Below are 25574 nucleotides of genomic sequence, written 5' to 3' on the forward strand. Positions count from 1 at the left end.
AAGATTTGTTTTTCAGAGAAAAACCAACAGGTAAGTGCATTTATTGCCAATGGGCCAATGCTACAAGGTATGATCAAGCAAGTTTTTCAGGCAAAAGGATTATGAGACCAGATACAAATTTGAATTTACCCACAAAAATAAAGAGCTCTAGAAATGGTAAAAATGAATATAAACATTTTCCCTAATTTTCAGTATCTATACTATAAATAAGTATTTATAGCAACAATAATAATCGTGTATTGTGATATTTATAGGTAAAATAAAATGCATAATAATAGTACAATGAATTTGAGGCAAGAATTGAAAGGATACAGTTGTAAAGTTCTAACATTATTCATATTAAAAGATAGATTGTGATAAAACCGAGATATAAATTGTAAACCTTAATGCAACTGTTTTAACAATGAAGTATTATTAATAAGACAGAAGTAAAAATTAAATGGCATCATAACAAACATTCAATTAACACAAAAGCAGGCAGCAAAAAGAAAAAAGTGAACAAAGAATATACAAGTATAGAACAACAAACAATATAATAGATTTTAACCCTGCCATGTTAATAGTTGTATTAAATATAAATGACATAAAATCAATAAAAATACAGAGATTGTCCTAATGTGTTAAAAAAGCAAAACCTAACTATAGTCTGTCTACAAAAAACACATTTTATTTTATTTTTTGTTTTTGAGATGAAGTCTCTCTCTGTCACCCAGACTGGAGTGCAGTGATGTGATCTCGGTTCACTGCGACTTCTGCCTCCCAGTTCAAGTGATTCTCCTGCCTCAGCCTCTTGAGTAACTGGGATTACAGGCAACCACCACCATGCCCAGCTAATTTTTGTATTTTTAGTAGAGATGGGGTTTCACCATGTTGGCCAGGCTGGTCTCAAACTCCTAACCTCAAGTGATCTGCTGGCCTCGGCTTCCCAGAGTGCTGAGATTACAGGTGAGTGCCACTGTACATGGCCTAAAAGCCATATTTTAAATATAAATATATTGCTAGGTTAAAAATCATAAGTATGCACAAAGACAATGGTCGCTTTTGCCTATATTCTTGTCTTTCAGTATTTCATTCCAACATATTCTATATATTAATAATATAGAAAATAAGAGGAACAAATTAAGTTATGGGAAAAAAAACTACTTCTAAGGCCTAATTTGCATACAGAGCATGCCTACATTCTTAATAGCTGTAAGATGTTTTAGTGTGTTGTCCCTTACACAGTTGTCCAACTCCAATCCCACTGCAAGACATTTCTGGAAAGAAAACACAGATCTCGAAACACTACAGGAAGGAGATAAAGAAATAAACAATGAGGCATAAGGTCTAAAATCTCTGCCAGAAAAATTAAGTCCATTCTTGTCTAAAAATACTAAAATAATGTCCAGGTAAGACAGAGCATGTGCCACAGAAAAGATGTTAAAGAGTTTCACAATTTAAAGAAGGAGAATTTAACACACAATTTCTTTGGAGGAAGAATAAACCATAAAGGAGGTGCCTCTGGCTAATGGGATAGTGAATTAAATGAAAGAGGACAGTTTTGAATCCTGCAAGACAAAAGAGGAACACAAAACTAGATAATTCACAATCCCATTGCCTATCATAAAAGCAAACAAAACCATTAAAGTTTTTGAGTTTTGAAATTCTGTGAGAGAGGAGTATCATTACATTAAAAATCTTGTAAAACACTGTAATACCATACATAAAAAAAATAGACAAGAGAAGATTAACAGATTCAAAATGAGCTTTTGAAAGAAATCTGAAAACAAAATTCAACACATATTAACTGAGGAAATTTTCCCTCAGACTAACAACCATGAAGCAGAAGAAAACTCAAAGTCAACACTATAAATGGAATGAGATAGTCTCACAAATAAATGAAGAATTGAAAAAATAATCTGAATCAGAAATTAAAAATCTAAGACTAGAAATGGACAAAAACAATAAAAATTAAAAGAAAGTTGATTGAACTCAAAAATGAAATGGAATTAAAAGACAGAATTAACATAACAATGAAGAATGGATTTTAAGATGTCCATGAGATAATTGATTTAAGACAATTAAATAAGGAGCACTGAAGAAAAACAGAAAAATACTTGAGAATAAAAATGAGTAAAGCAGTGAATATGATACAAAGATAGAAAGAGAAGGAATAATAGGTGTATTATTGCAATCCCTGAACAAAACAAAGAATGAAAAGCAAAACTTTAGGACTTTAGACATTAGAAAATAAGTATTAATGAAAACATTGGAAAATAATACTTGAAATTATAATCACAGAAAACTTCCCAGACATTTAATAAAAAGTTTGAAACTAAAAATTGGAAGACCTCACTGGGTACTTGAGAAAATACCGTTTATGAGAACATTTAGTTTATCATTAATTCAGACTAATAAACTTTAAGACATATTCTAATAACCATTAGGTTTCAGAGTTAAAAGAAAAATTCTCATGACTTCATGACCTAAATAAACAAATACATAACTTGCAACGACAGATATATTGGACTGACATCAGTCTTTTGATAATCAAATTTTAAAGTAGTACTTAAAAAAAAATGCTCAATGAGAAAAAATAGTGTAAATTGTGTATTTGATATTCAGTCAAACTGTCCCTCCAGAACCAAGCAAGACTACAGGAAAACAGATAATAACAAACAAGAACTTAGGTAAATCTGTATGCAGTAACCTTCTTGGGTAACCTATTAGAATATGAACTTTATATTTTTAATAACATCATTTAAAAGAAGCCTGGGACCATTTTTTAAAAATTCTTTTTAATTCAAACGTTCCAAGCATATTGAACTAATGCAATATTTAATTTCCTGAGAAGTGTATGCACCAATATTGGTGGATGTACTTGAGAAAAATAATTAACACAATATTCCCAATAGGGTTTTTTTTCTCTATTTGGGAAACATTAATAAATTAATAAATTTATTCTGGGGACTAAGGGGACTTGAAACCTTCAAAGGGAAATTCACCAAGAATTTTGAAAATTATTGAAGTATAAATCAGTATGTAGGGGAAAATTATGAGGCACAAAACACCTGTCCTCAACAGGTAAAACCAATCAGATAAGAAGTTTAAATATTTCCTATTTGGAAAACAATAACTTGGCATCAAATCAGTGTGACTAAAGGATTAACCGAGGAGATCTCTATAAAACAAAGAAGAACTCTTAAACATAAATAGTACCTCTTGAAGAACAAAACTACAACATTCAGACCAAATTTGATTTGTACCTCCTCCAAGCTTTAAGGTTTGTAAAGAAAGCTGGTGCCTTATGTCATTTCAGATTTGCAACCAGGCAGCAGCGTGAAACCATGCTGACTTAGTAGTTAAAACTTCTTCTTCATCAAATGATGACAGTAATTCCACACCCCGAAAATACAAAGGAATATTTTCTTTATTAATTTGCAGATATTAATCTGGCTTATTAACCCATGTGCAATCATTTCATTGTGAATCAGACTACCCTGAGTTTCCAGAATGCTTTCAGGTTCAATTCTGTTGTTCAACTAGGGGCATTTTTCACTTTTCAGTATCTAGTTAATTTCTAATCTTTGTTCTTTCCCCCGTAAAAAAAAAAAAAAATGCAGTTCATTGAAAATTAGAGCTAATTACGTTATTACATTTATCAAAAATATATCTAAGAGACCTTAGAATTATTATAAATGTTTTTGTCCCTTAACCTAGAAACATTTTTGATTAGCCTATGAGGTGGTGATACTTTTCCTATAACTGAATACATTTCTGCTGGTTTACATATTTTAAGGAATTCAATTAGATCCCTGTCTATCCACACTTGTAAATTTAGCATTGGTATTACTTCATTGAGGAGGAACAATTTATCAGTTCCCCGGCTTGTTAGCTTGCCATACCTCAGGGAACCCTCTCAATATTTTTTTCCTGTGTCTGTGTCTGAAGTTGAAAATCCCAAGCAATTTTATGTCCTTACATACTGCTAACTATCCACCTCTTCCCAACACAATGACATCTGTATTGTCCGACATCTCTGATTTTACTTCAAAGACACTTCTATGACCAGGGTATATGGGAGAAGTGGCTTGAATAGGGCAGAGAACAATATTGAGCATCTAAGAGTCAGATGTTTTGATGGACATTTTAAACCTGCCATCTAATTTCATCTTATTATTTCACAGAAGAGAACATTGTGTCTCAAAGAGGTTAGGTAAGCTTTCCAAGACAAACTCAAGCTTATCTTAATCCAAAGTCCAGTAGTGCAAGAACATGATATGAAAAAAAGCAAGAAAATTCTGAACGCTCTTCTAAATGATTTTTAAATCTAGTTAACTCAGCCTTTCACATCCTTGTGATCTTTGACATTAGAGACTTTGAGAGAGTGGTGAGGGTGGTGGGTAACTAGGAGAACTATCAGTTCCATTTGGAAGATTACAAAATAACAAAGTTACTCATTACAAAGTGAGAAAGGAAAAGAGTCTCTGTGAACACTCATCTTTCCTTCAGAAATATAGTGTCCTAACCACATTGAGTTTTTCCTTCCTAACCATCTCTAACAACTATTATCTGAACAAAAAATCTCAGCACTAATCTAGTTAAAATGTGTATTTGTCTTGTTTTGCCAGAAAAGTTCTTTGAAGGCAGCAGTCTTGATATATACAGTCATGCACCATACAGCAATGCTTTAATCAATGACAGACTGCATATCTGATAGTGGTCCCATAAGATTATATTGTATTTTTACTATACATTTTCCATGTTTAGATATGTTTAGATACACAGATACTTACCATTGTGTTTTAATTGCCTATAGTATTCACTAGAATGATATGCTGTACAGGTTTTTAGCCTAGGAGCAATAGGCTATAGCATATATCCAAGGTGTGTAGTAGACTATACCATCTAGGTTTTGAGAAGTACACTCTAGATACCTGTGTAATAATGAAATTGCTTATGGATGCATTTCTCAGAACCTATACATGTTGTTAAGTGACACGCAACTGTATATTTCTTTAGTATGCTCTAATTCCCAAATGGAGGTTAATCTCATAGAATTGAGTTTTGTTGAACCAAGCTGTCCCAGGTTTCAACCTTTATTGTGATTTTGCTCACCTTCTACTTTCTCCGTTGTGAGCTGCAGCAACATTTTATAGAGTTGTTATTTTACTAAGCTGTTTCTCTGGAAGCAGTTGTAATGTCTGTGGTGATAATGTACCACTTTGTTTTTTACAGGAGCACTGAGAAATCTGGAGAAGCTTTTGGAAGGTATTGACACCACTCAAAAGGAAACACTTTAAAATGAAAACTAGACACTTGACAATTAAAGTTCTTTATGATATGACTCTATTTTCTCATGAACCTTGAGGTTTCTGAGATGTTACCCATCTCATTCATGTATGTCTGTACCTACTTATCTATCTGAATACTGCAGAAACACCAGGCATTTGGGTAGAGAAAAGTATTCTGTATTGATGCTCACAACCACATCAACAGTAACATTGCTGCATTGGTCTGTAACACCCAGACCTATAGGCAACATGATGAACTCTAATGAAAACTTTCAAGGCAAGTGATTAAGTTTCATTGGTAGAGGAGAGATGATAACAGAAACAACAATGGATTTATCATCTGTCACTCTTCCCTTCTGAAAGATGGGATAGATAGGATCCTGGACTGCACTCACTCTTTTTGATATGTAAATATACCTTTCCAAGGAAAAAGTAAGCCCTAGTGTCTATGGCTTTTATGACCTAAACATATCGCCAAGGTTTGGGCTTCATCTTTTTTGAAATGTAAATTCCCAGTAAGACAGTCTTCTTGGTTGCTTAACCTAAGGGCCTAATCTAGGCTGTAACAAATCGTTCCTCTAGGAGAAAGAAAAGTTTTATCATACTCTTGGATCAGCATCATTAACTCCACAAATTACTGCAGATCTAATCCTCATAATATGTGACTAGTTAAATGTTTCTAGGGGAAAGGAAAGCAAACATTATTTTTATGTTGTATACATTTATGTGTCTCAGGTGGCTCAAAATTTTTACAGGAGAAATCTAGGGAAGTTTTATTTCCCCACATGCTCTCACCATCCTCTCAATATTATCACTCAGGGCTGCCCTTCATATACAGTGTGTTTGACCAGTGGGACTATTCTCTGGACATTTTATATGTTTCAGGAATTTTCACTCCAACTTTGCTTATGATATTTCCTCTATCCAGAATATCCTTCTCAGTTCCATGGGTCCTAATCCTACCAGATACTTCAACATGCAACTCAAATACTTTCTCTTCAGTGGGTTATGCCAGATTATTCAGCTGGATACCTTCTCTTCCTTCTTTGAAATATAATCTCATAGTCTGGTACTCTTTTATTGTATTTAATTATATTTTATTTTGGATTATTGTTATTTAGATATTAGGTACTTTCCCTGATAGATTTTATACTGACTTGAAGCCAGGTTTATGATTCTGATTTAAGATAGTATTGAATATTATATATATATATTTTCCAGATGAAGATGTCTCATTTATTTATTCATTTTTCCCATGGCCTAGCATGTTTGTCCTTAACTTCATAGGAACCTGATCTTTCTATTGGAAGGTAAGTTGTTTAATTTGGGAAGGCATGTTAATTTAGGTAACAAATTCTTACTTTATCACAGGCTAAGAGCTACACCTCATAGAAGTAAGTACATAGCATCTGCACTCATAGAATGGTGTCTATGACCACCATCATGCATGTACTTTTAATAATATTTCATATGTAAAATTCTTCTTGAAGCCATTTTAGAAATTTATGTCCCATACTTAATACAATGCAAGTATATTAATTTATATGATATTAATATAATTGCTGACATACTGAATTATATAGTTCCATGAATATTGCATGAATAAATAAAGTTTGGCTTATTGCCGTTATTACCTTATGAATCATTTGTAACAACATTATCAATCATTTTTAGGGGAACTAAACATTTGGTGAATTCCAATTAAGTGTTAAGAGTATAACAAGAGTAAGGATCTGAAAATAATTATTTGTATTATTTTGATTCTTAGCTGTTAATTTTGAATATTGCTAAAGTTAGTAGGCTGATACTAGTATCCAATATTCAATTTTATCATAGAATATAGGCTGAGCTTTAACTTCAAACTTTCATACACTTAATAGAAACTTTTAATTTGGCGTGACTTTTGAGGGAGAATTGGTACTTTCTTGTTGGTATCTGCATTTGGCACTCCCCTCTAATTCTGTTCTAACCTTATTGCAATGACACTCTTCAAGTGTTGGATTATAGACTATCCAGAAAATATGAGACTGGATTTCTAATTATGAGGCAATGAAAGAACAATATTTTTTAGTGAAGCCATGAGGAGAATGTAAAAGTGAATGCAAGGCCTGATCATTTTGGGGTTGTGAACATCATTGCTTTATACCATCCAACTAAATGTATGGTATTAGGCAAACTGTTTTCCTTTTAGAACTTCCATAAAGAAAATTTCAAAGTTCAACTCCATGACTGTTTTGGAGATTTTTGGAAAAGACTTTGATCCCCTTTGAATTATAGGGATAAAAATGTGTTAATGAGATCAATAAGAGTTCAAAAATTTGAACTAAGGTTAATTATATCATAAAACATGATTATATTTCTTTTGAAATAAATGAATTTGAAAATTATAGAACAATGCCTACAAAATTGTTTCATGATATGCCAAAGCTATCAAATGTTTTAAAAATAAATGACTGCAATTACTTCACGCATTCCAAAAGATTCAATTATGTTAATGATAATACCTATTTTTAATAGAAATAAAAATTATTCCTACTGCAGATTATCCATGGTTATAAAGTTTAAGGAAAAGTTACACACATGTCCGACTAATTTGAAAAATTCAACACCTCTATGTACTTTTGAGAGGCATATTTCATTTATATAAATAAATCTTATGACTTTATTTCATTTCTTTTTACTCCTTTGTTGGTTCATGCATCAGCAATTGTGATGGTAGAGCAATAATACTAAGCACTACATGTGAACCTGTTAGAAGATAAGGTCTTTTGTGATTTGCTGCTTTGAATAGGCTGAATTATATTGTTAGTTTGTATTATATTCAAGAGGAAAGAGTGTTTTAAAGTGTTCTGTTGTGTGTAGAGCTCAAGATACTGCAATAATCTTAGATGAAACTTTTTTATATTGAGGCTTTCAAATACTTGCATACATATCCTATCTTTTACTTTTAGAAATACTCTTGGAGACAATGTGACTCTTCATTGTCTAATAAATATTTACTTTAGATCATGAGTAAGCTATCTTCTTTTGTGCTTACAAAAAAAAAAAAAAGTGGAAACTTTTCTTTTTACTCCTCCTCATTTTCCTCCTCCTCTTTCCTCTTTTGGTGGTATTACAGTCTACCCAGATTCCTTGACATGGAAAGCCTTGATGGATTCCCTTGAAGTGTTTCCCTCCAGACTATATTTTGTAGAAAGTCTGAGGAGACCAAACCTAGCTATTTCTAAGGAGGAGTATTCACAGCTGAAAGATGGTAATATTAGTCTGTGCACAGTCTTCCTATCATATGACTTTTGTCTTGACATGCTTTTAAGATTTTCTCTGTCCTCTCCATTTCAACTTCATTTATTCTAGGTTGTTTCTCATTCCCTCTAACGGGATTACCACAAGCCATTCTTAATTTATTTCTCTGAACCTATGATTCTTTTCATTTATTCCATCCTTTATAATTTACCATTTTTAAATAGTTGATCCATTTACATACTTATTTGTTCATTGTTTATTCATTTGTTTAATCATTCATTATTTTTTCATATATCAAACTTTTGTCAAATATCTTCTATATGCCATAAATTCTGGTAGAGAACTGAAACTCAGTTGCCATTTTCATGAGACTTAGTAATTCATTTTTCTACTCAAATCTTAAGTAGCTCCCATTTATCCTAATGCCTCAAGTCAATTTGACTGCTTACATTTCAATAAAGGCTCTCCACATTATAGCCCTTGAGTCTACCAACTCATTCAGTTATTATAGTATTAGATATATATTTATTAAACACTGATGACATTTAAGGTACTGCTCTCTGATATTCTCTTTCAATATCATTCAAAATGGTTTTTTTTTTACAGTTGCCAAATAAAATACAGAATGCCCAGTTGGTTTGAATTTCAAGATAAACAACAAACAAATTTTTAGTATAAGAGTGTTTATAAAATGTTTGGGACATATTTTTACTAAAATTGTTTGTTAATAACATTTAACTGGGAAGTCTGTATTTTCATTTTTAAATCTGACAAGGAATATTTTGGAACTTTGCTTCTTTCTATGAAGTTGTGTGATTCACTCAGAATTTCTTGGTAATAATACAATATTCTTAGCACTTTATATATCTTAACTCAAGTAATCCTCAAATATATCCAATGCTGTAAGAATAGTATTATCTCACTTTAAACATGAGTGTGTTGAGATGCAGATATCAAGGAACTTGCCCACTCACCAAGCTAGTAACTCTCAGTACTGGGTACAAGCCAATGACTTCGTATCCAGTGTTTTAACCATTACATATGACAGCTTCTGTGGAGCAACACGCCTTTTACAGATGCCTAAGATTGCTCCAGAAAACAGTACTTGATAGTCACATTTCATATGGCACTTCCATAAATATGAACTCTTAGGAATGTAAGCACATTTTAAATGTATTGACATATTCATTTTGCCCGGGTATTCATAGACCCTGAGTGCATGGACACCAGAAAATTTATTAGGCCCCCTCTTCTCTGGTTCCCGACTGCTCTGGGAAGAAATCAGTGTTCCGCAAAGCTGTCCTGTAAGCTGCAGACTGGCTTGTTCCAATGACCACTCTCCAGACTTCGAGATACTAAAGCATGTACTCATTCTGTGTCCTGCAGTTACACGTTCTGAGACCCGCTGAAGGAGATTCCATCCTTCTTTCCCACGTGAAATCAAACTAAGTCCGCAGATCAGTCCACCCCTCTGTATTTTTGACATGTGTCAGGTTATTCTGCAATGATCAGAGATTGTTCCCTTATCTCTCTCATTTGAATAAGGATCCTTTCCCTTCTTTTCCACTGGAGTCCTTGAACTAAGCATTACTAAAGCTTATTGTACTTAACCAATCTCTGCGCATCTGTGTCTCCAGAAAAGGTGTTATTGGCTGACTTATGTCCCCACCAAATTTATGTTGAAGTCCTTACCCCTAGAAATATAGAGAATAGTCATATTTGGATATAAAGTCTTTTAGGAGGTGTTTAAGATTAAGATGAGGTCTAGGGTGGACCATCATTTAATAAGATAGAGGTGCCCTTATCAGAAGAGAAAATTTGTGCATAAAGAGAAATAGCAGACATGCACTCACAAAGAGATGACCAAATGAATACTTAGTGAGAAGGGAGTCATCTGCAAGCCGGTGAGAGGGTCCTGAGAAGAAATCAAACCTGCTAATCCCTTGATCTCAAAGTTTTAACCTCCAGAACTATGAGAAAACAAACATATGTTGTTTGAACCACCCAGTCTGTGACATTTTGTTTTGGCAACCCTAGAAAACTAATACATGAGGCTCATTGGTTTAGGCAAAAGAATAATAATAATAATAATCTGATTCTGACTCTACCTCTGAAGACAGACATGAAACTAATGCAAACTAATATTCCCATGAACATGTTATTCTGCTTTGAACCCATAAAGTTCAAATTATTCAAATTTTAGCTGTCCTCCACTACCACAGATATTGCTCTTACTGGCTATTACCCATGCCACTAGTTTACTATTTTTTGAACCCCTGTTATGCGCTAAATGATGAGCTAGTGATTTTCATATGACATCTCAACTAATCCTCACAACAAATCTGGAAGTTAGATATTATGACACATGATACTTGCAGTCAAGACACAAAAGCATAAGAACCATTATTCATTGTTGTTTCATAGGTAGAACATTGTCGTTCAATTCCATTTCAGATTACATAAGGTCAGGCTTAGTATCTTAATTTACCCACAACCTGAGAACATGATTGGTCCTTCATACATACTGCTGAGTGATTACTTGATTGAATTGGGAGAGGAAGCTAGAACGGGTAGAAATCCACTATCTTCTTGACAATGCATCTGCCCACATCATACTTCCTGTGGACTCTGTGCTATCTTGATAGAGAGGTTGCACCATCCATGCATTCAAATATATGATATCAGAATAATCATTTAGCTCTTTTAAACTTGACTCAGGAGATAACTGTTTTCCTCCATTTGTATAAATTTAAGGGGCACAAGTGTAGTTTTGTTATGCTGATATATTGCATAGTGATGAAGTTTTAGACTTTTAGTATAACCATCACCCAATAATGTATATTGTACCCATTAAGTCATTTCTCATCCTTCACCCACCTCCCAACCTCTCACCATTCCAAGTCTTCAAAGTCTATTATTCTACACCCTATGTCCATGGATACACATCATTTAGCTCCTACTTATAAATTATCACTTATAAGTGAGAACGTGGTATTTGCCTTTCTGTTTCTGAGTTTTCACTTAAGATAATGGCCTCTAATTCCATCCATGTTTCTGCAAAATATACAATTTCATTTCATTCTTTTCCATGGCTGAATGGTATTCCATTCTGTGTGTGTGTGTGTGTGTATACACACACCTGATACATATATGCCTGATATATGTGTGTGTGTGTGTGTGTGTGTGTATATATACCTGATCATCTATTGATGGACATTTAGATTGATTCCATTTGTTTGCTATTGTGAATAGTGTTGCAATAATTTTAGTATAATCTCTATGAAAATCAGTACAGAGATTTCTCAAATAACTGAAAATGGAACCACAATTTGGTCCAGCAATCCTACTACTGGATATTTACCCAAAGGAAAATAAATCATTACATTAAAAACATAACTGCATTCATAGGAAAAAAAACTTTTTAAAGTTTTGATCTAAAATTCCATACCCATATGTGAGAAGTTTGGGTAGTAGAAAGAACATTTGGCAAGAGGCCATATAATCCGGTTTATACTACTGGTCCTATTCTGTAATAAAAGGAGCAATGTAATGTTTTCAATTTGAATATTCAGAGTCATAATAAGGGCAATCACGGAAGCTTTACTTGCTTCATAGGACTGCTGAAAGAACCAGAAAAACAATAGGGGGCTGCTTTGAAACCTTTGCTTCCTGAAACTTAGAAAAATTTAGGCTCTCTTCCTTTGCTCCTTTCCAAATTTTACTATTTTTCCCATTCCTTCCAAAACCTTGGAGTGATTGCTGGATTAGGTGGCAGACTAGACCGATTGACAATTCTCTATTTTATTGCATATACTAGATAATATTTTATTTTTTTATTATGGTAAGAACAAAACATGAGATAAACAATCTTAACAAATTTTTAAGTGTACAATACATTACTGTTGACTATAGGTACAATGTTGTACAGCAGCTCTATAGAGCTTATTAATCTTTTAAAAAATTTATAATGAATGAAATCGATTGGCTCACAGTTCTGAAGGCTGGGAAGTCCCAATACAAAGGTACCAGCATCTGGCAAAGGCCTTCTTCTGCATCATTCCAGGGCAGCAAACAACAGGACAATAGAGATAGCAAGAGGGGACTGAACCTGCCCTTTTATAATGCACAAATCCCGCTCATAAGGGTGGAGTTCTTATGGCCTAATCACCTCCTAACGGTCCTACCTCTTAATACTTTTAAAAAGGAAATTAAATTTCAACATGAGTTTTGGAGGGGACAAACATGCAAACCATAGCAATGTATAATCAACATGGAAATAAATTTCCAGTAAACTGTAAGAAGCAGTCCATTGAGACCTGAAAATAATTCCTTCCTAGGAATAAAGGAAGACCAAGAAAAAAACATATTCTGCATCTACTACATATAGAATAAACAGAAAATTATCCAAGATATCACTTTGGGGTAGGGGGAATCTATCCCCTCAAATATTTGTTCTTTGAATTATGAACAATCTAATTACACTCTTTAAGGCACTTTTAAATACACAATTAAGTTATTATTGACTATAGTCATCCTGCTGTGCTATCAAATAGTAGGTCTTACTTATTCTTTTTATTTTTGTACCCATTAACCATCTCTACCTCCCCCCAAATCTCCCACTACCTTTCACAGCCTCTGATAACTATCCTTTTACTCTCAACATCCATGAGTTCAATTGTTTTGATTTTTAGATTCTACAAATAAGTAAGAACATGTTTGTCTTTCTGTGCCTGGCTTACAGTTCCATCAAAGTTGTTGCAAATGACTAGATGTCATTTTATATACACAGGTGCTCCCTTGTGTATACGTACCACTTTTTTCTTATCCATTAATCTGTTGATGGACACTTATGTTGCTTCCAAATCTTGGCTATTGTAAACAGTGCTGCAACAAACATAAAAGTGCAGTTATTGTTTCGATATAGTCATTTCCTTTCTTTCGGGTATGTCCCTTGCAGTGGGATTGCTGAATCATAAGGTAGCTTAATTTTTATTTTTATTTTTTAATTTTTATTTTTTTTTAGGAACATCCAAACTGTTCTCCATAGTGGATATACTAATTTACATTCCCACCAACAGTATATGAGGGTTATCTTTTCTCCAAATCCTCGCCAGCATTTGTTATTGCCTGTCTTTTAGATTTAAGACACTTTAACTGGGGTGAGAGGATATCTCATTGTAGTTTTGATTTGCATTTTGCCGATGATCAATGATCTTGAGCATGTTTTCTTATCCCTGTTTGCCATTTTATATCTTCTTTTGAGAAATATCTATTATCTATTTTAAAATTGGATTATTAGTTTTTTTCCTGTAGAGTTGTTCGAACTCTTTATATATTCTGGTTATTAATCCCTTGTCAGATTGGTGGTTTGCAAATATTTTCTCCTATTCTGTAGGTTGTATCTTCACTTTGTTGTTTCCTTTGCTTTTCAAATTGATGTCATCCCATTTTCCCATTTGTCCTTTTCTTTTCTTTTTTTCTTTCTTTCTTTCTTTTTTTTTTTTTTTTTGAGACAGAGCCTCACTCTGTGGGCCAGGCTGGAGTGCAATGACACCATCTCGGCTCACTGCAACCTCTGCCTCCCAGGTTCAAGTGATTCTCCTGTTTCAGCCTCCCAAGTAGCTGGGATTATAGGCACATGCCACCACATCCAGTCCAGCTATTTTTTTTTTTTTTTTGTATTTTTAGTAGAGACTGGGTTTTGCCATGTTGGCCAGGCTGGTCTTGAACTTTTGACCTCAGGTAAAAACCCCACCTCGGCCTCCCAAAGTGCTGGGATTATAGGCATGAGCCACCCCATTGGGCCGCATTTGTCCATTTTTGCTTTGGTTGTCTATGCTTGTAGAATATTGCTCAAGAAATTTTTGCTCAGATCAATGTCCTGGAGATTTTCCCCAATGTTCCAATGTTTTCTTTTAGTAGTTATGTAGCTTGAGTCCTTAGATTTACTTCTTTAATTCATTTTGATTTGATTTTTGTGTATGGCAAGAGATAGGGGTCTAGCTTTATTCTTCTGCACACTAATATCCAATTTTCCCAGCCCCATTTATTGAAGAGATTGTCTTTTCAATCTTGTTCTTGGCACTTTTGTCAAAAATTAATTCAGTGTATGTGTGTGGATTTGTTTCTGGGTTCTCCATTCTGTTCCATTGGTTTATGTGTCTCTTTTTATCCTGGTACCATGCTGTAGAATAATTCAAAATCAGTTAATCTGATTCCTCCAGTTTTATTCTTTTTGCTTAGGATAGCTTTGTTTATTCTGGGACTTTTGTGGATACATATAAATTTTAGAATTTTTTTTCTATTTCTTCGAAGCATGTCATTGGTATTTTGATGGGAATTGCATTCAATCTGTAGATTTCTTTTTGTAGTATGGATGTTTTAACAATATTGATTCTTCTCATACATAAACATGGAATATCCATTTTTTGGTGTCATTTTCAATTTCCTGCATAAATATTTTATAGTTTTCATTGTAGAGAACTTTTACTTCTTTGTTTAATTTCTAGGTATTTAATTTTATGTGTGAATATCTTAATGGGATTAGTTTTTAAATTTGTTTTTCACACTGTTCACTGTTGGTATATAGAAATGCTATTGATTTTTGTATGTTGATTTTGTATCCTGCAACTTTACCGAATTTATCAGTTCTAATAGCTTTTTGGTGGAGTCTTTAATTTTTTCCAAATATAAAATCATATCATCTGCAAACAAGAATAATTTGACATCTTCCTTTCTAATTTTGATGCCCTTTACATCTTTCTCTTTTCTGGTTGCTCTAGCTAGAGCCTGTTACTATGTTTAATAACAGTGGTGACAATGGGCATTTTCATCTTGTTCCATATCATAGAGGAATGGCTTTCAGTGTTTCCCTTTACAGCTAAGATACTAAGATCTGGAACAAGACAAGGATGCCCATGTGGATCTGTCATATGTGGCTTCTACCATATATGTCATATATGTTCCTTCCATCCCCAGCTTTCTTTAGGATTTTTATCCTGAAGGGATGTTGAATTTTGTCAAATTATTTTTCAGCATCAATTGAAATGATCATATGTTTTTTATCCTTCATTCTGTTGATATCATCACCCTGATTGATTTGGATATGCTAAACCATCCTTGAATCCCTGGGATAAATCCCACTTGGTCATGATGAATGATCTTTCTAATGTATTGTTAAATTTGGTTTGCTAGTATTCTGTTGAGGATTTTTGCATCAATGCTTATCGAGGATATTGGCCTGTAGTTTTCTTTTTCTTGATGGGTCTTTAGGATAATACAGGCCTTATAAATTTAGTTTAGATATATTCCCTCCTCCTCCATTCTTTGGGATAGTTTTAGTAGGATTGGTATTAATTCTTTAAATGGCTGGTAGAATTCAATAGTGAAACCATTGTGTTCCAGAGTTTTCTTTACTAGGAGACTTTTTATTATGGGTTTGCTCTCGTTACTTGTTATTGGTCTGTTCAGATTTTGGATTTTTTCCTGTTTCAATCTTAGTAGGTTGTCTGTATCTAGGAATTTGTCCATTTCATCTAGATTTTCCAATTTATTGTCATATAGTTGCTTACGGTAGCCACTAATGATGCTGTGACTTTCTGTGGTATCAGTTATAATATCTCCTTTATAATTTCTGATTTTATTTATGTGAATTTTCTCTCTTCTTTCTTAGTCTAGCTGAAGGTTTGTCAATTTTGTTTAACTTTTCAAAAAACAACTTTTTATTTCATTGATCTTTTGTATTTTTACATTTTTATTTTTGTATTTCTGTTCTGTTCTTTATTATTTATTTCCTTCTAATAATTTTTGGTTTCATTCATTCTTGCTTTTTTAGTTCTTTAAGATGCATCATTAAGTTGTCTATTTGAAGTTTCTCTTTTGTGATGTAGGCACTTATAGCTATAAACTTTCCTCTTAGTACTGCCTTTGCTATATTCCATAGGTTTTGGTATGTTGTGTCTCCATTACCATTTGTTTCAAGAAATTTCTAAAGTTTCTTCTTAATTTCTTCATTGACCCACTGGTCATTCAGTAACGTATCATTTAATTTCCATGTATTTTGGTAGTTTCCAAAATTCCTCTTGTTATCTAGTTTTATTGCACTATGGTCAGAGAAGATGCTTGATATTATTTCAACTTTTATGAATTTTTTAAGACTTGTTTTGTGACCTAACATATGGTCTATACTCAAGAATGATTCATGTATGTAGGAAAGGAACGTGAATCCTGCAGCTCTTGGATGAAATGTTCTGTAAATACCTGTCAGATCCATTTAATCTATAGTGCAGATTTAGTTCGACTATTCTTTTTATTTTTATTTTTTTGATTTTCTGGCCAATGCTGAAAGTGGGGTGTGTTGAAGTCACCAGTTATTATTGTGTTATGGTCTATCTCTCTCTTTAGCTCTAATAATACTTCCTTTATATATCTGGGTGCTCCAGAGTTGGGTGCATATATGTTCAAAATTGTTATAACCTCTTCCTGAATTCACCCTTTTATCACTATATAGTGACCTTCCTTGTCTCTTCTTAGAATTTTTGTCTTGAAATTTATTTTGTTTAAGTACAGCTACTCTTGCTCTTTTGTGGCTTCCATTGGCATAGGATAACTTTTTCCTTCTCTTTATTTTCAGTCTGTATGCCTTTGTAAGTGAAGTGTGCTTACTGTAGGCAAGAGATCATTGAGTCTTGTTTTTTTATCCATTTGGCCACTCAATGTCTTTTGATTGGAGAGTTCAGTTCATTTACATTCAATGTTATTATTGATAAGTAAGGACTTCTGCCATTTTGTGATTTGTTTTCGGGTTGTTTTGTGGTCTTCTCTTCCTTCTTTCTTTCCTTCCTGTTTTCCTCTAGTGAAGGTGCTTTTCTCAGGTGATATAATTTAGTTTCTTGCTTTATATTTTTTCGTGTAGCCATTGTATGTTTTCTGGTTTGATGGTACTACAAGGCTTGCAAATCCCATTTTGTAACTCATTATTTAAACTGATAAGAACTTAACACTATTTGCATAAACAAAGAAACAAGCAAAAAGAAAACTAATAAAAGCACTGTCTTAACTTCATCTCCCCACTTTTTAACTTTCTGTTGTTTCTATTTATATCTTATTGTACTGACTGTCTTAAAAAGCTGTTGTAGTTATTATTTTTGGTTGGTTCATTGTTTAGTCTTTCTACTTAGGATAAGAGTAGTTTACACACCACAGTTAAGTGTTATAATGTTACATGTTTCTCTCTGTACTATTACCAGTGATTTTTCTACTTTTAGGTGATTATTTATTGCCTGTTTTGTACCTTCAGATGAATATGTATTGCTCATTAATGTCCTTTTCTTTCTTTCTTTTTTTTTTTTTTTTTTTGAGACAGAGTCTCACTCCGTCACCCAGGCTGGAGTGCAGTGGCTGGATCTCAGCTCACTGCAAGCTCCGCTTCCTGGGTTTACGCCATTCTCCCGCCACAGCCTCCTCGGTAGCTGGGACTACAGGCTCCGGCCACCTAGCCCGGCTAGTTTTTTGTATTTTTTAGTAGAAACGGGGTTTCACCGTGTTAGCCAGGATGGTCTCGATCTCCTAATCTCGTGATCCACCCGTCTCGGCCTCCCAAAGTGCTGGTCCTTTTCTTTCTAATTGAAGTTTTATCTTTAATATTTCTTATAGGATAGGTCTGGTATTGATGAAAACCCTCAGTTTTTGTTTGTCTGGGAAAGTCTTTTCTCTTTCATGTTTGAAAGATATTTTCATCAGATACACCATTCTAGCATGGATGTTTTTTTCCTTAAGCCCTTTAAATATGCCATGTCACTCTCTTTTAGCTTTTAAGGTTTCCATGGAAAAGCCTACTGCCAGATGTATTGGAGCTCCATTGTATGTTATTTGCTTTTTTTCTTTTGTTGCTTTTAGGATCCTGTCTTTATCCTTGACCTTTGGGAGGTTGATTATTAAATGCCTTGAGGTAGCCTTTGGGTTAAATCTGCTTGGTGTTCTATAACCTTCATGTGCTTGGATATTGATATCTTTCTCTAGGTTTTGGAAGTTATCTGTTATATCTTTTTGAATAAACTTTCTACCTTTATCTCTCTCTTTCTCCTCTTTAAGGCCAGCAACTCAGATTTGTCCTTTGATGCCTATTTTCTATATTCTATAGCTGTGCTTCATTTTATTTTATTCTTTGTTCTTTTGTTTCCTCTGTGTATTTTCAAATAGCCTGTCTTCAACCTCACTAATTCTTTCTTCTACTTGACCAATTCCACTATTAAAGGACTCCGATGAACTGTTTAGTATGTCAATTGCATTTTTTCAGCTCCAGAATTTCAGTTTAATTTTTTAAAAATTTATTTCAATCCCTTCATTAAATTTATCTGATAGGATTCTAAATTATATCTCTGTGTTATCTTGAATTTCTTTGTTTCCTTAAAATAGCTATTTTGAATTCTCTGTCTGAAAGGTTTCATATTTCTGTTTCTTTAGAGTTGGTTCCTAGTGCCTTATTTAGTTCATCTGGTGAGGTCATGCTTTCCTGTATGGTATTTATGCTAGCAGATGTTCTTCATTGTCTGGGCAATGAAGAGCTAGGTATTTATTATAGTCTTCACTGTCTGGGCTTATTTGTAGCTGTCCTTCTTGGGAAGATTTTCCAGATATTTGAAAGAACTTGGGTGTTGTGATCTAAGCAGTCTCTACTTTAGTGGGGCACAAAAAGCCCAGTAACACACTGTGGTTCTTGCAGACTTGTAGAGATACTGCCTTGATAATTTTTGACAAGATCTGGGATAATTCTCTGGATTATCAAGCAGAGGTTCTTGTTCTCTTCCCTTACTTTTTCGCAAACAGAGTCTCTCTCTTGGTTCTGAGCCACCTAAAGTTGGGGATGGAGTGACACAAGCACCCTTGTGGCCACTACCACTATGACTGCACTGGGTCAGACCTGAAGCCAGCATAGCACTGGGTCTCACACAAGGCCTGCTGTAACCACTCCTGGCTACTGCTTATGTTCACTTAAGGCCCTGGGGCTCTACAACCAGCAGGTGGCAAAGCCACCCCTGTCTGTGTCCTTCCTTTCAGGATAGTATGGTGCCCCAGGCTCCAGTTGGGTCCAGAAGTGCCGTCCAGGAGTCAAGGACTAGAGTCAAGAATGTTAGAAGTCTACCTGGTGTTCTATTGTATTGGGCTGAGCTGGCACTTAAACCACAAGATGCAGTCCTTCCCACTCTTGTCTTCCATTTCCAAAGGCAGAGAGCCTCATCCTGTAGCTACCACCACCCCAGACCATGACGAATACTGCCAGACCACCAGTCAATGTTTCCTTAAGGCCTGTGGGCTCTCAAGTTAGCTTGTGGTGAATTCTTTCTGGCCTGGGACTCACCTTTTAGGGCAGTGGGCTCCCCTCTGGCCCAGGGCCGGTACAGAAATGCCATCCAAAAATCAAGTCCTAGAGTTGAGGACCCCAAGAGACTGCTTCGTGCTCTGCCCCACTGTGGTCATGCTGTTACCTATGGAAAAAGACAAAGTCTCCTTTACTTTTTCCTCTCCTTATCTCAAGCACAAGGACTTTTGCCCCATAACCATAAGAGCTGGTAATGTGCTGAGTCTCACCTGAAGCCAGCAAGTCCCAGAGGCTCACCCCAGGCCCTTGATATAACACCTGGGTATCAAAGCTGGTTATTTAGGGCACAATGGCTCTTTAGTTAGCAGGCGATGAATGCTCTCAGGACTGGGTCCTTTCCTTCAAAGTGGTGGTTTCCCTTCTAGCCAGGGTGTGTCTAGAAATGTCTGGAGCTAGGTCCTGGAATGGGGGCCTCACGACTCTGACCCTATCCTGCTGTGACTGAGCTGATATGCAACATGCAAGACAAAGTCCTCCCAACTCTCCCCTCTCCTCTCTTCATGCAGAAGGAAGGGATCTCTTTTGGAGCTGTGGGATGTGCTGCCTGAGGTTAGAGGAGGGGTGATGGCGGCACTTCCTTGGCTGCCGAAGCTTGTGTCTCAGTATGTTGTCTGCCCACTCAGTCTAATGTCATTGGGACTAGTTCAAGACCAAGACTGGCCTAAGAGTTGCAGTCCTTATGAACTAGACTACCTTTCCAATTTACTTGGAGATTCAGAGTACTATAGCCCATGGTGGTGAGGTTTGCAAGCACTCAAGTTTTGACCACTGGGATCCTTGATTCCCCTCTGGCTAGGGCTGTCTTTTTCTCCCTCTGTGAGTGGACGGTAGCTAATTTGGTTTGGTTTTTCTTTCTGCTATAACAGGACAGCACTGAGTTCAATGCCTTACAATTGCTGTGCTCTGCCTCCCTGAGCACCCAGAAATGCCCTCTGCACCAAGCCACTACTGCCAGGGTAGGGGTGTGGCAATGGCTATTCAGGATTGTTTTTTCTATCTCTCCCAGTGCCTCTTTCAGTGAATATAAAGTTAAAACCAGGTACTATGAAAGCTCACCTGGTTTTTGGTTCTTATGAAGGTGTTGTTTTCTATGTAGATATTTGTTAACTTGGTGTCCTTGCTGGGGGAATGATCGGTAGCATCTTCTATTCTGCCATCTTGCTTCACTTCTTATTTATCTTTCTTGACTGAAACTTTATGCCCATTAATGAGTAACTCCTCATTTTCCCCTCCTTCCAGCCCCCAGTAACCAACATTTCACTCTAATTCTAAAGAGTGGAATTAGTCTTTCTAATTCTAAAGAGTGGAATACTTAAATTCTAACAACTTAAGCATTTTAGATACCTCGTATAAGTGGGATCATGCAGTATTTGTCTTCCTGTGACTGGCTTACTTCACTTAGCATAATGTCCTTAAGGAAATAAACTAAATGTTTATTGACAGGAAAATGTATAAAGAAAACATAATTTATACATACTATAGAATATTATTTAACCTTTAAAAAAGAAGGAAATTCTGCAACATGCATCAACATGGGCAATATTTTATTTTTAATAGAACCTTTAAGTTTTCTATTAAAAATAGTGAATAAAAGGGCTTTTTAAATATACTAAAGTCACTCTATTTTGGTGGTAGCTGTTATATCTTGGAATTTGTTGTCAGGATTTAACTGTTTTTCTAACAGCAGGGCGTAGTGATGCTGGAATAATAGCTAATGATTATTGAACAAGTATGTACTGGGCATTAAGCTGAGACTTTTACATACATTTTAATTGCTTAATTCTGACATCAACTGTATGAGGTAGATACCATTCTAAATATGAGAAAATGGAAAATTCGCAGGCCAAGAAACTTGCCCAAAGTTATATAACTAGTAACTGTGGAGCCAGGATTTGAACACTGGTAGTCTGACTCTGTGTCCTTCTTACATATGGCTTTATTTTGGAGAAATAGAAGTTTGCCAGAAAATAAACATAATAAAGCATCCCAAGCAGAGAGGAGAATGTGAAAAACAATAGAATGCATTTAAAGCATCTGTTCTCTCACTTCATGTACATTACTCTACCCTCAGCATCTGGCATGCTGCTTGGCACAAAGTAGGTATTTAATAAATGCTTATGAATTTAATAAATGGAAAGCGGAGACTTGGAGTGCTCAGGAGGCCATAAGGAAACTGATATATACAGAACTTAGAACATGACTGGAAAAATATAAAGAAGTCAGTGTACAATATTAAATGAATAAAGATTTCTGGATAAAATATTATATAACGCAAGCTCATTCATTCATTTATTTATTCATACATTATTTAACAATTTATTGACCATTTGCCTTATACAAAATATTTAAGAATCACAGATATATAAATAATGGAGCTAGACTCTGCTTTAGAGGTGTAGACCTTAAATATTTTAAGCAAGACCTTTGAAGAATAAAGTCACAGAAATTATTGCATTTATTGATAGCATTTATAAAAATAAAAGTTATTAAGCTGTTACCTAGATAATAAAATAAAGCAATTATCTCTGTTGACATACATCAGCATTAAAAATTAAGGGAATTTTAGCATTTTTTACACCAATAAAATCGTCATTATTTATTATGATATTTGCATGCCAGAAATCATTGTCTTTTTAATAAGATAGGTAAATAGAATTCAGTATCATTTGGTGAGAAAGTAACATACATGCATAGAAATCAATAAAAAGGTGGTTTTTTGGCTGGTCAGTGACACTATCTTGCCATGGTATGAGCAATGATGAGATTGAAGTGTATGTACATTAGAAAGGAAACACAGCAATAAACAAGTAGCAATATTTTGTGTATATGCAAAAGCAACATAAAATTTTATGTTAAAGGCTAGATATTGAGTAGAAAGCTATCCATCCTTGGCAAAAATACAAATTTAAGAAAACAACAAAGTGGAATTAAATAAAGAGGAACTTATATTAATAAAAAGTGAAAGTGAATTTTATTACCACATGAATTCTTTGTTTTACTAATTATTCCTGTTTTCTGCATAACATGGAATAAATAATCACTGACACTGTTCTAGCATTTAAACTTATATTAATCAATGTAATACTTGTAAGCAGTATTTATTGTTAGTGAGAAAATTGTGGGATTACTGAGAAATTGTGGAATTAACAATTTAATGAGGGAGAAATTGTGGGATCAACCCTTTGAAAAGGAATGGAAGAAAGCAGAAATGGAGAAAAAGTCAGGCTATGACACAGGTCCAATGACAGTGTCTGCTGACCCCAAGGAGTGCTCAGGAGCTAGAATGGCCCTTAAGAGTCATCTGTTCCAAGTTTGGTTGAGATGGCCAAGCCCATCTTCAGCATCGGTTGTTCATTAAATGTGAGCTGCCTGGAAAACTGCTTTACTTTGGGAGAAATGGCTTTCTGCATCTGAAACAATTCCCAAAGGGACTGACAGTCAAAGGCAGTCTGACAACAGCACTTCCAGCAGCCAGGGCAACAAGTTTGTCACTGAAGGGGCCACACATCCATTCCTACCATACTCGCCTATCAGATAACAGAAAGAACATTTCAGAAAAAGGGATAGTCTCCTTCTCCATCCTTCTGTATTACCAGTTCTGCTACCCATAACTAATCTTACTCTATTGTTTCTGTTTTGATATTTTCTAGTGGTTAGTCCTTAAGTACTAGATTACATATCTTTACCTCTATTTCTTCAGTATTTCTTCAGTCATAATCATGTTCCATGCTTATGAGCATGGGTTTTTGTTGGAGAAATGAAAGTTTACCAGAAAATCAAAATCATAAAACATTCTAGGAAAGAGAGGGTGAATGATATGGTTTGGTTCTGTGTCCCCATCCAAATCTCATCTCATAGCTCCCATAATTCCAATGTGTTGTGGTAGGGACCCTGTGGGAGATGATTGAATCATGAGGGTGGGTCTTTCTCATGTTGGTCTCGTGATAGTGAACGGGTCTCATGAGATCTGATGGCTTTATAAAGCAGAGTTTCCCTGCACAAGCTCTCTCTTTGCCTGCCATCATCCACATAAGATGTGACTTGCTCCTGCTTGCCTTCTGCCATGATTGTGAGGCTTCCCCAGCCATGTGGAATTCTGTGAGTTCTCCATTATACCTCTTTCCTTTGTAAATTGCCCAGTCTCAGGTATGTCTTTATCAGCAGTGTGAAAATCGGCTAATACGGTGAACAACAATGAGATGCATTTTAAGCATCAGTTCTCCCCTTCTTTTATCTGCATTATTGCATCCTCAGCCCTTGAATACTGCCAGGCACAGAGAAGGTATTTAATAAACATTTATTGACTTCTTCAGTGAAAGATGAGGATTTGGCTTACTTTTCTTACCCCTGCTCTCAAATATTTATAGCTTAATTATTATTTTTAATTTGTCTATTGATCTCTTCTCTAATTTGAATGCTATGTTTACGCCGTTTTTTAAAAATTGTATGTGCCCTCAACTGCTAACAGCATCCATCACTCACCTCCTGACTCATACAATAAAGACTCCCATGACTTTCCTTTACCTTTTCCTGTTTTCTGCTTCCCAGCATCTATCTTCTATAGCTTTACTTTTATATTATTAAATTTGTTGACATTTATATTCTATTTCTGAAACCACAACCATGCTTTTCCTTCCTTGCGTCTCAGGATCAAATGTGATAATGGCTACAAACGGTTCAAATAAATGAAACTTTGGAAACCACTGGTTTAAGACTACTATCTCAGAGGTTCTTACAGCTAAATAGCATCTGCTGCATTGTCAGCAGAGGACTGTGGCCTGGACTTACCCTGTAGTTTTGTTTTATTTGGCATAGGTAATGTTTTATACATTTGAACCAATATTTAAAAACTAGATGATTTTAGGTTGACTCTTCAAGTAAAGAGCAAGTGAACAGTATTTATCCTGTTTTTTCATTGTCAAATAATGTGCTAGAATTAGATTTTTTTTCCATAGGAACAATGTCACCATACTTGGGTTGCTCCTAGGAGGAACATTTCTAGCATCTTTGTACCCTTTGCATCATAATGCTGGCATGTAAAGTTCCCCTTGTCCCAGAATTTTCTCCCCCAGGAGGTCTTCTATTTCCTGCCTTTGTCTGGATTAGATACTCTCCAGGTCTGCTGCATTTGAGGATGCTCCTTTTCTTCTGGAACTCCTGCTATTCTGAGGCTATATCTCCTGGAATGTTCTTTTATCTGCCTCTTTTCATTCACATTTTCTGCCCACGCTTTCTTTCCTACACTGTAAAATATATTATTGCTTTTTCATTCTAGCAATAATATTATAAATCCCTAAGAATGCTTTGACATTCCCTAGTTGATACTTTTGTCAAGAATCCTAGCTTTATTTGATCTCTCTGATCATATCAGAAGTTTCTCTTCTGCTTCCTGAGTGATCTGTTTTTCTCTGATGTTAAATTTTCTATTTTCTTGTTTTAGTCATTATTCTCTTTCATGATTTGATTCTTCTCTTATACCTAATGATCCTTGGTTGTCCTTAAAGATGATTAGGTGAAGGGGTGAGTAGGTGCTTTGGGGTGTTCTTTGCTATTGTGTAAATCAGTGTGTTTTCTTTCAGGTCCCTGCCTTAATTGGTATTCTGACTAGGAGCTCTCTATGGAATGAGGCCTGGGAGTGCCCTCACATGATTTTTTATTCCTTAGTGGGAGAGTTTGGT

At 35.0% G+C, this 25574-nt stretch overlaps 1 long non-coding RNA gene across 1 annotated transcript in view; it reads left to right on the top strand.

Moving 5' to 3' along the window:
* Positions 1-7937, top strand: part of LOC116274505 — a 35240-nt gene extending 27303 nt beyond the window's left edge. Inside the window, exon 4 of the long non-coding RNA XR_004183198.1 lies at positions 5218-7937. This is a non-coding gene — a long non-coding RNA (uncharacterized LOC116274505). The remainder of the gene's footprint in view (positions 1-5217) is intronic.
* Positions 7938-25574: the final 17637 nt, after the last annotated feature.

The sequence above is a fragment of the Papio anubis genome, chromosome 4 (genome assembly GCF_008728515.1).
Source record: "Papio anubis isolate 15944 chromosome 4, Panubis1.0, whole genome shotgun sequence".
In the NCBI taxonomy this organism is placed as follows: domain Eukaryota; kingdom Metazoa; phylum Chordata; class Mammalia; order Primates; family Cercopithecidae; genus Papio; species Papio anubis.